The 10,957-nt window shown below is 34.8% G+C and overlaps 2 non-coding genes across 2 annotated transcripts; one reads left to right on the plus strand and one right to left on the minus strand.

The window, feature by feature from the left end:
* Positions 1-2,442: 2,442 nt before the first annotated feature.
* On the minus strand, positions 2,443-2,551 carry LOC122293120. Its single transcript, XR_006237173.1, has one exon. It is a non-coding gene; the product is annotated as a small nucleolar RNA R71 (small nucleolar RNA).
* A 5,901-nt stretch (positions 2,552-8,452) lies between these two features.
* On the plus strand, positions 8,453-8,560 carry LOC122293057. Its single transcript, XR_006237114.1, has one exon. It is a non-coding gene; the product is annotated as a small nucleolar RNA R71 (small nucleolar RNA).
* The last annotated feature ends 2,397 nt before the right edge of the window (positions 8,561-10,957 follow it).

The following is a 10,957-nucleotide window of genomic DNA, read 5'->3' on the forward strand; positions in this document are numbered from 1 at the left end:
AAAGCTCAAAACAAACTGTTGTAGCCGAATGAAAGACCAAAAGAAAACAGCAGAAAATTTGCTGCTAGCGTCCAAAACAGAAAGCAAGAATGAAAAAAATAAAACCAACCCCAGCCCCTTCAGTAAAACGAAAAGAAAAAGAATAAGAACTCAGCTCCCCTCTAGTCTAAACGAAAAGTAAAGTAATAATGTATGAAAACACAAAAACTAGCTGCCCCTTACATGAACGAACCAGCCGTATAAAAACAGGTTGAAAAATAAAGAGCCAAAGGTCAGCCCGTCTGTCTGTGTGATCCCATGTGATCTCCTGCTGCTGCTTTCCGTGTAGCTGTCTTCAACGTGATCTTCATGTGTGCATTTATCTCCTGCTGCACGTGTATTGCATGTGTGAGTGTTCTGCAACATGCAGGTTGTGTGCTGTCCGAATGCTTTCTGTATGTTTACTGGTCTGCATGTTTACTGCATGTGTGTTGCACTTTTCTGCATGTGTGAACTGGTCCGAATGATGCTGCATGTGCTAAGTCCATTTCTTCTCCTGTTGCTCTGCATCTGCATATGTGCATGTGTGCATGTTGGTCTGCATGTGTTCGAATGGTCTGCATGTGCATTGTGTTCTGCAACATGCAGGTTGTGTGCTGTCCGAATGCTTTCTTTGCACTTTTTTGCATGTGTGAGTCTTCTTCTCTTGCTGTAGTAGCTGCTACACATGTGAGTTTTCTGCAAGTGTTGTGTTTGTATGAGTGCTGTCTGAGTGATCTGTATGTGCATTGTGTGAGTCCACTGCATGGTCCGAATGGTCTGCATGTGCATTGTGTGAGTCCACTGCATGGTCCGAATGGTTGCATGTGCATTGTGTGAGTCCATTGCATGGTCCGAATGGTTGCATGTTTACATTTTTCTGCATGTGTGCATGTGATCCTGCATGTGTCCGAATGAGTGCATTTGATCTCTATTAGATGAGATTCCATAAAACTATAGTTAACTTCTCTATTTTCTCATAGGTCCCATTCTTTTTTTTTTCTTTCCATAAATGCCCTACAATATATAAATGAATTGATATTATAGTTTAAGTATTTCAAGGGCAAATATGAGACTTTGATGTGCAAAAATATTGGCATCAATTAATTTGACATTCAATATTAGAATTTGATGCATAATTAAGTGTTTAATTCTTATTTGATAAAATAAATCACTCATTTAAACAACTTAATTATGCAATTCCAACCCTTTATCAATCATCAGCATGTCCAGCTCGTTGGTTTGCATCAAATACTTTTCATAGATTTAGTCGTGCTTTCTCTATGGGATTGTTGAGGTGTTCATGATCTAGTTGTTGATCTTATCAATGTGATTCTCTCCTACAGTATTGCTATTAAATATATTATCGTCTTTGAATCTAAGTCTAATTGCAACAATCTTCATGTGGAATTGACACCCCAATCTATTTTGCAACAATCGCGTTATTCTTTGAGCATAATCAAATTTTGGTGCCATTGCCGGGGAGATGGTTCAAGAATGCATTCAAAGAATAGGTTTGCTGAATTTGAGTATCCAATGAATTTGATATGAATGAATTATCAAGTTCAAGTAAGGGATTCTCGATGCTTCATTGGTAATAATTCTTGTCAAACCTTTTCATTATTACGTTTTGGCTCTTCAGTTTATTTCGTTTAAAAAATGATTCATCTTACATTGCTCCTTTGATTTTTGTTCTCTTAAATTTTTTGTTTCTTCTAGTGCTTCTACCATCTCCCTGTGGAATCAACATCCGAATCTATATTACATCAATCACATTATTCTTTAAGCTTAATCAAATTTGACACACCAAATGAATAGGTTTGTTGAAGTTGACACACCAAATGACGTAAACTTGTTCCTTTCTTTTAATTTTAGATTTAGTTTTTTTTTTCCCTTCTCTTTCAATGTTTGCATGCATAGATATAGAGACGAGTTAGGTAGATTTGCAAGGAGACTTGAAGTAGACACTAATACTCTCTTTGATAATCTGTTTGACACACCATCTAATTTTGATACACATTCTATTTCATCATTTTCTTCATCTAACATGAGTTTGCACGAAGATCAACCAAGGACTCTACATGAGTAGCTTTACCCTACACGCATAGCAACATCATTATGCATTATATTTCCACCTAATAGTTCTCCAATAGATTTCAAACCAAGTGTGATACAACTTCTCCCTACCTTTTCATGGTTTGGAAAGAGGAAATCCATATGTGCATATTAGGGAGTTTGAAGAGGCTGTTGCTACATTTCATGCTTAACTTGGCACTATAGGTGCTATTCGACTTAAGTTCTTTCCCTTCTCACTAAAGGATAAGGCAAAAAGTTGGATTTATTTATTGAGACCACAGTCGATTGGGTCATGGGATGAGATGACCCAAATTTTTTTCAATAAATACTTTCCTCATTGTAAGATGAATGCTTTGGAAAGACAAATCTCAACTTTTACACAAAAGGATAATGAGACTTTGTATCAAGCATGGGAATGTTTTAAAGAGTTGCTTGACTTGTGTCCCCATCTTGGTTATGAAAGCTGGAATCTAGTTAACTATTTTTACGAAGGTCTTACTCCTATAGAGCATCAATTTGTTGAAATGATGTGTAATGGTGAGTTTTTATAGAAGGATCTCGATGAGGCAATAGAGTATTTAAATGAACTTGCAGAAAAAACTCACACTTGGACAGGACCAAATGCTTTTGACAGTACCAATCGAGCATGCTCTAATCAAACTCATTATAGTGGAGGTATCATCATCTCAGAGAAGAAGATAACTTGAAAGCAAGGATAGAGAGCCTAACTAGAGAATTAGAGGCATTAAAGATGAAGGAAACTATGTGTGATATCCGTCCTTCTTTCTTCTTCCTCTTTATGAGTCTCGATCTATGTGTCAAACTTCGGTGTACGTGTCGAGCCTCGTTCTACATGTCTAGCATTCATCAACGTGCTGAGCCTCGACCTACGTGCTGAGCCTCGATCTACGTGCTGAGCTTCAGTCTACGTGTTGAGTCTCGTTCTACGTGTCGAGCTTCGATCTACGTGCTGAGCCTTATCCTAAGTGTTGTACCTCGATGGCGTATTTCGAAAGTTATCCAACGGATTTCGAAGTAAGATAGATATTTTAATACTTACGGATATTTCAAATATTATGAAAATATCTGATTACGCCCAAAGAATAACGCTGTAATTGTAGCACAACTTTGGGGTGTCGATTCCACAGGGAGACAAATTAAAAAAATAGTAAAGGGAACAAAGAAACTAAAGAAAAATATTAAATAGGAAATGGAGAACAAAGATTAATTTTAAATGTAAATTAAAATGAAGCAAAGTGATTAACGGAAAAAGTACTCAAATTTGACAAACAGTAGAGTGTCGGGAATCCCTTGCACAAATCCGGTATTTGAATTATTCTTAATTCATTGGATAACTCAATTAGGAACTCAATTTATGAAATTCTCAATCGGAAGGTATAGATTTATAGACCAAAATTAAATCAAATTTAACCCTTTGAAAAAACATTCACCACTTTTAAAATACGTAAATTACTACACCTATTGAGAAAATCCAAAGATGACAATATACTCAGGGAGCGATATTGCAGCAAAAAACTAAATCAATATAGATAAATAATTGATCCAAATATAATCGAAGAACTAATCCGTTCAATAGAAAAAGCAAGACTGAATCCATAAACAGAATAAATTCTATGATTATTCGGAGAAGAAAACATCAACGATGAATTGAGAACGATAAAAAAAAAAAAAAGAAAAAAAAAGAGTTTTAGCAATTGAAAATAAAATGCATGAATTAAAAATAAATTAGAAATACCATCTAATGTGCAAGTTCATCCTTAACCCTACTTGAGAATTTAGTTACCCATAAATATACTGGACAACAAAAATTTCCAGAGAAAACTGAAGCGAACGGTGGCCATGGAAGTGATTTTATCCTCTCTTCAGATCTGCCTTTCTTCCATTTCGTACTAATGGTATACTTATATAGGGTAGGAAAGAAACCCTAATGTCCTCTTAATTTCCGCATAAAAAAATCGCCTAAATTTTAGAACTTATCTTGGTAGCCACGTATGGCCTTCAGGAGTTCGAATTTGGAAATCCTTATTAGAGAAAAAGTTATAGCCCTTTAAGATAGCTTTCCAATGCATCAAGAATCATAGAAATCCGATATATGAGTAAAAAGATACAGTCAAAAGACTAAAATATGTCCAGACCATCTCCTAGCGAATTTCGGATTTGGACTTCTTGTGGTTTCATTTTGTGATTTTTTTCTTTTTCTTTTCTTCCAAATTACTCTCAAACCCCATCAGTGTCCTCCTTTGAATTTGACTGGGCTTGACTTGCTCTTTTATAAACTCTGAAATTAAACATAAAAAAAACTGCTTAGGAGTATCCCAACGTAAATAGAAATTCAATTAAAGAATACACATTAATTCCTATAATTTTTATTCACATTTTAGTATTTTAGTCCAATAATAGGGTATTTAGAGTGCACTTTCGCACACTCATCACACCCCCCAACTTACTCATTGCTAGTCCCTAGCAATTTTCATGTCAAAACGACAAAAGAGATAAAAAACAAAATCACACATAAAGGCCATCAAGTCACACTTTCCAAATTCACGTATCAAAACAATCTAAGGAATCCAATAGCCTATCAAGATCAATCCACCTATAGCAATTCACAGAGTATGTGTGTGTTCTCCAAGCCATAATCATCTTACTACTAACCTTGATACATGCAACATCAAGAACATCTCAAGCAAAATGTTCAACTTCATAACTCACGGGTATAATAGTGTTTCGTGTAAGGGCTCTCTCTATGGAGTTGACAATGGGTGTATACACACTCTCATGAAAAATTAGGCAATTATGTACAAGGAACAAACAAACATTGATCTTATGATAGGAACACTAACAAATGAGATTTCCACCAGTCTTTCCAACAGCTTACTTAGGATCAAAACGGTCAACACAAAAGGTTGTAATGTGGCTTGGTTTCGGGGCTATATGAAAAAAAAGGATGAAAGGGATTCAAAAATTTCCAAGTACATACAAAGGAAATTTTATTAAATATCTCAATAGACCACAGTTCTCACTTGATGTGCTCTCCAACTTTTCATATCATCAAATAATAATGTTTTTCCTTCTTCTTCCTTTTTTTTTCAACAATTTGATGGACAAACACATGCCACTTTTGCATTCTTTCCATCTCTACCAACTTTTTTTTTTAGCTCACTCAGTTGAACACTTTGCAATTTGTACTCTTCTCTTTTTTCTGTCGTCTTCTTCTTTTTTTTTTTTTTTAATTTGAAAATGATAAAATTAAAGAAAGAAAATACAAATTCCACACCTAGTATACACTTGGAAATAAAAAGGGTAAGAAAAACTGTGTATAGGTTATACTCCAATGTGGAGAGGCATGGATGATATGGGCATATCAAAAGAAAAAGCTACATGTGTTTATTACCTCAAAGTTGGCTACTGGGGGTCTATGATGGAAATGGATAGCTTGAAAGGCTCAAACGTTAATCCTAAATTGACCTTCGTCATATCCCAAGTATATCCACCATTGTACCATAAACCATGTAATGATATTCTCAAAAGAAGTGCCCAATTCAACAGATCAATGAACGCTTATCACAATTTACTGCATTTGTATCCTCTCAATTCTCTCCAAACTCACATGAATACTTAAGCAAAAGAGTTCTCTAGCTACATGTGTCAAACCACCTTCTTACCACAAAACTTGGATAAGTGCATTAAGAGTTCTGTGAATTCTTCAGCAAAAATGATTATGGTGGGTTTGGTGAATTCACGAAGATGGCTATGAATGAGAATGAGTACACATGTGAAAATGATGCATGTGTTATGCAAATTAAAAAAAAATATGCCACAGAGTTTCAACAAGCATTTTAAATACTGAATTTGCACCACCACCCCCAACTTAAATGAAACATTATCCTCCATGTTTAAAAATCAAAATTAGATGGGGAGTAACTAAAAATGGTAGAATACACCTGATGAGTGACGAACGTAGCTCGCTAAGCACCAAAGATGGTAACCTGAAATGACGAAATGAAATTATCCTACAATAAAAAACAAAGAAAAAAAACAGCAAACAAAAAGGAAAAGAAAGAAAATAAAAGAAAACAAAAATAAAACAAAGCAAAACAAAATAAATAAATAAAAACATACTTGGGTGGTGTGGTCAAGGTTGATAGACTGGATCCATAAGTGAAATGTCTTCCACTTTCGAAACTTGCCTATCAATTAACACTTTAAGGCATTGACCATTTATTTTAAAGATCCAACCATCCTCAGATCCTCAGGATCTTCTATTTCTACTGCCCCATTTACAAAAACATTATTCACTACAAAGGGGTCAGTCCACCTAAACCGAAGTTTTCCTTGGTGTTTGTGAAATCCAAAATTATATAAGTATATTCGGTCATTAGGTTTAAATCTCTTCCTAAGAATATTTTTATCATGAAACGTTTTCATTTTAACCTTATAGACTTTAGACTTAGGCAAAGGTTTCAATTTAACTCTTAGTGCTTTCATACTTACAGGAATCTTTTTCCACATTTCTTAGGAAACTCCTCAAATTTCTGTTGCCAAGCTTGTGTGCCATAATCCTGAGTTTTATAAAAAAAAAAAAGCACAAATATCAATAACATCAGATGAATCACTAATAGTATCAAACTCAGAATTCACAAGGGGATATTCAAGGGGATCAAAATTATGAGTTGTGAGAACTCCCTTGTCTATAAGTGCGTCAATCATGTACGTTTGGTGGCACTCATCATCTGTTGGCTATTTCTCAATATGGAAAATGTTGACCTCCATGGTCATGTTTCCAAAAGATAGCTTCATCAACCCATTCTTGCAATTTATAAGTGCATTAGCCGTAGTAAGGAAAGGTCTACCTAATATGAGAGGAACCTTAGAGTTTGACTCAACAACTGATTAAGTGTCCAAAATTAAGAAATCAACAGGATAATAAAACTTGTCAATTTGGATCAAAACATCCTCAACTATCCCTCTCGGTTTCTTAACTAAACGATCAGCCAACTGAAGTACAATAGAAGTAGGCTTAATTTCACACAAACCAAGCTACAAATAAATGGAATAAGGCATCAAATTAACACTAACTCCTAGATCTAGCAAGGCTTGCCCAAACTCATGATTTCCAATATTACATGCAATGGTTGGACAACCAGGATCCTTGTTCTTAGGAGGAATTCGCTGTTCAGTTAGAGCAATAACTTGCTCTGTCAGAAATGTTGTATTCTTAACATGGTGCTTCCTCTTAACTATACACAAATCTTTAAGAACTTTTGCGTAAGTAGGAACTTGTTTAATAACATGCAAAAGATGAAGGTTAATCTTTACCTGCTTGAGGTTCTCCAAGATTTCATTACTAGAATCCAAAGTTCGCATACCAGATTTTAAAGCTTGAGGAAATGGTACCTTAATTCGACTCTTGATTGCGTTGGCTTCCTTGGGGAACTCGGTACTATCATTGCTTTGTTCCTCTTCAACATCCTTTGGTTTATCAATTGTTTGGATGTGTAAGAACTTACCACTTCTTGTCACAATGGCATTGACTTCTTTCAAATTTTTTTGTGCCATATGTTGACCTTGGGGTGTGGACTGAGCTTGAGAAGGAAACTTGCCACGCTCATTCACACTCAAGGCGCTCATTATCTTGGATATATGACTTTTTATCTCTTTGTTTTCTTCAACAACCTGCATAATCAAAGATTCAAACTTTTGATTAGTTTTACTCTGTGCCTCAATAAAAGCATGTAAAGTATCTTCTAAGGGGCTCCTAGAAGATGAATGTGCAGGATATGATCTAGAGGGTTGTGCAGGCTGCTGGTTTTCAGATTTCCAACTAAAATTGGGGTGATTACGCCACCCAGGATTGTAGGTATCAGAGAAAGGTGCAATAGGCTTCATGTACATACCTGAGGCATTACATTGTTCCTCATACATCCCTCTCATCTCAGCAAATGTGGGACACTCTTGGGCAAGGTGATCTATCCCACCACACACAAAACATGGTCCAAAAGACTCTGCATGATTAGCCACGTGTATTGGCTTTAAGTCTTTATTCTTCAACACCTCTAGCTCCCTAGTGAGTATCTCAACCTTAGCCTTTAGGTTATCCCCTTCCCTGAGATGGTAAATTCCACTACCATATAGGTTTCCTGTAGGTCATGATCTATTTGTGCTCTCAGTAGCACTAGGTCCAGTCCAAGTGTGAGCTTTTTCAGCAAGCTCATTAAGGTATTTTATGGCATCATCAGGATCTTTCTGCAAAAACTCACCATTACACATCATCTCCACAAATTGACGCTCTCTAGGTGTAAGTCCCTCATAAAAATAGCTCACTAAGCGCCAATTCTCATACCCATGGTGAGGACACATACTCAATAGCTCCTTAAATCTCTCCCAAGACTGATACAAAGTCTCACTGTCCTTTTGGACAAAGGTGGAGATTTGCCTTTTTAAAGCATTGGTCTTATGTTGGGGAAAGTATTTATTAAAGAAGACCTGAGTCATCTCATTCCATGATCTAATAGATCATGGTCTCAATGAGTATAGTCATCTCTTAGCTCTATCCTTCAAAGAGAAAGGAAAGAACTTAAGTCTCACAATGTCATCAGTTGCATTTTGACTATGAAAAGTCGCAACTACTTCTTCAAACTCCCTAATGTGCACATATGGATTTTCATTTTCCAAGCCATGAAAAGTAGGGAGTAACTGTATCATCCCTGTTTTAAAATCCAATTGGAGAATATTAGCTGGAAACATGATGCATGATGGTGTGGCTATGCGTGTAGGGTGGAGGTAATCCTGAAGGGTCCTAGTGGGTTGATCTTCGTGTTCACTCATTTTCTCAGAATTAGAAGAATTATCAAACAAATGATCAAAAAAATTAAACTCTGACTCTAACACAGGTCTCCAAGCAAACCGACCTAAGGCGTCTCTAAACCTGTGCATGCACGGTAGAGAAAAACGCAACACTAAAAAAACTACAAAAAGAAAAAGAAAATAAAATAAAGATGCAGCAAGCTAAAAGAGCGAACGAAATAACCGCCTTTACAAACTATTGAAATGAAAAACTATCTCACAATTCTTCTACCATCTCCCCGGCAACGGTGCCAGAATTTGAGTACTCCCAAAGAATAACGCAGTAGTTGTAGCACAACTTTGGGGTGTCGATTCCACAGGAAGAAAAATTAAAAGAATAGCAAGGGGAACAAATAAACTAAAGAAAAAATTAAATAAGAAATAGAGAACAAAGATTAATTTTAAATGTAAATTAAAGTGAAGCAAAGTGATTAACGGAAAAAGTACTCAAATTTGACAAACAGTAGAGCGTCGGGAATCCCTTGCACAAATCCGGTATTTTAATTATTCTTAATTCATTGGATAACTCAATTAGGAACTCAATTTACGAAATTCCCAATCGGAAGGTATAGATTTATAAACCAAAATTAAATCAAATTTAACCCTTTGCAAAAACATTCATCACTTTTAAAATACGTAAATTACTACCCCTATTGAGAAAATCCAAAGACGACAATATACTCAGGGAGCAATATTACAACAAAAAACTAAATCAATATAGATAAATAATTGATCCAAACATAATTAAAGAACTAATCCATTCAATAGAAAAAGCATGATTGAAGCCATAAACAAAATAAATTCTATGATTATTCAGAGAAGAAAACATCAACGATGAATTGAGAATGATAAAACAAAAGAGTTTTAGCAATTGAAAACAAAATACATGAATTAAAAATAAATTAGAAATACCATCTAATGTGCAAGTTCATCTATAACCCTACTTGAGAATTTAGTTACCCATAAATATACTAGACAACAAAAATCTCCAGAGAAAACTGAAGCGAACGGTGGCCATGGAAGTGATTTTCTCCTCTCTTCAGATCTGCCTCTTGTGCCTCCTCCCTTCCATTTCGTACTAATGATATACTTATATAGGGTAGGAAAGAAACCCTAATGTCCTCTTGATTTCCGCATAAAAAAATCGCCTAAATTTTAGGACTTGGAGTTCGAATTGGGAAATCCTTATTAGAGACAAAGTTATATCCCTTTAAGATAGCTTTCCAATGCATCAAGAATTGCAGCAATTTGATATGTGAGTAAAAAGATACAGTTAAAAGACTAAAGTATGTCCAGACTGTCTCCTAGCGAATTTTGGACTTGTACTTTTTGTAGTTTCATTTTATGATTTTTTTTCTTTTTCTTTTCTTCCAAATTGCTCTCAAACCCCATGAATGTCCTCCTTTGAATTTGACTGGACTTGACTTGCTCTTTTATAAATTTTGAAATTAAACATAAAAAAAACTGCTTAGGAGTATCCCAACGTAAATAGAAATTCAATTAAAGAATGCACATTAATTCCTATGATTTCTATTCACATTTTAGCATTTTAGTCTAATAATAGGGTATTTAGAGTGCACTTTCGCACACTCATCAATATCTATAGAAGATATTTTCAGTATTATTAGATAAGCTTGTTTATAATGTAGCACAATTGTAATATTTTAATGAACTCTAAAAATATTATAATTGTGGATAAATATTTATATTAAATATTTTAGTTTTTTTAAAATATGAAGAGGTCTAATTTTATGTTGAAAACTCTTATTTAATTTAAATGGTTTATCCTCTTTGAGTAATTAACGATCTTTATCATTTTAAATAATGATAAAGATATATTATTTTATAAACTTTAATTTGTAAAATAATATTCTATCTAAATTTCGCTCAGTATTTTATCTAAGTGTTTTATTTCAAATAAAACAATTATGTGTTTTCAAATCAGTGTTTAAACTCATCGTTAGATTGTTTTGAGGATCCCGAAGTGAAGAACTTAGAT

The sequence above is a fragment of the Carya illinoinensis genome, chromosome 13 (genome assembly GCF_018687715.1).
Source record: "Carya illinoinensis cultivar Pawnee chromosome 13, C.illinoinensisPawnee_v1, whole genome shotgun sequence".
Taxonomy (NCBI): Eukaryota; Viridiplantae; Streptophyta; class Magnoliopsida; order Fagales; family Juglandaceae; genus Carya; species Carya illinoinensis.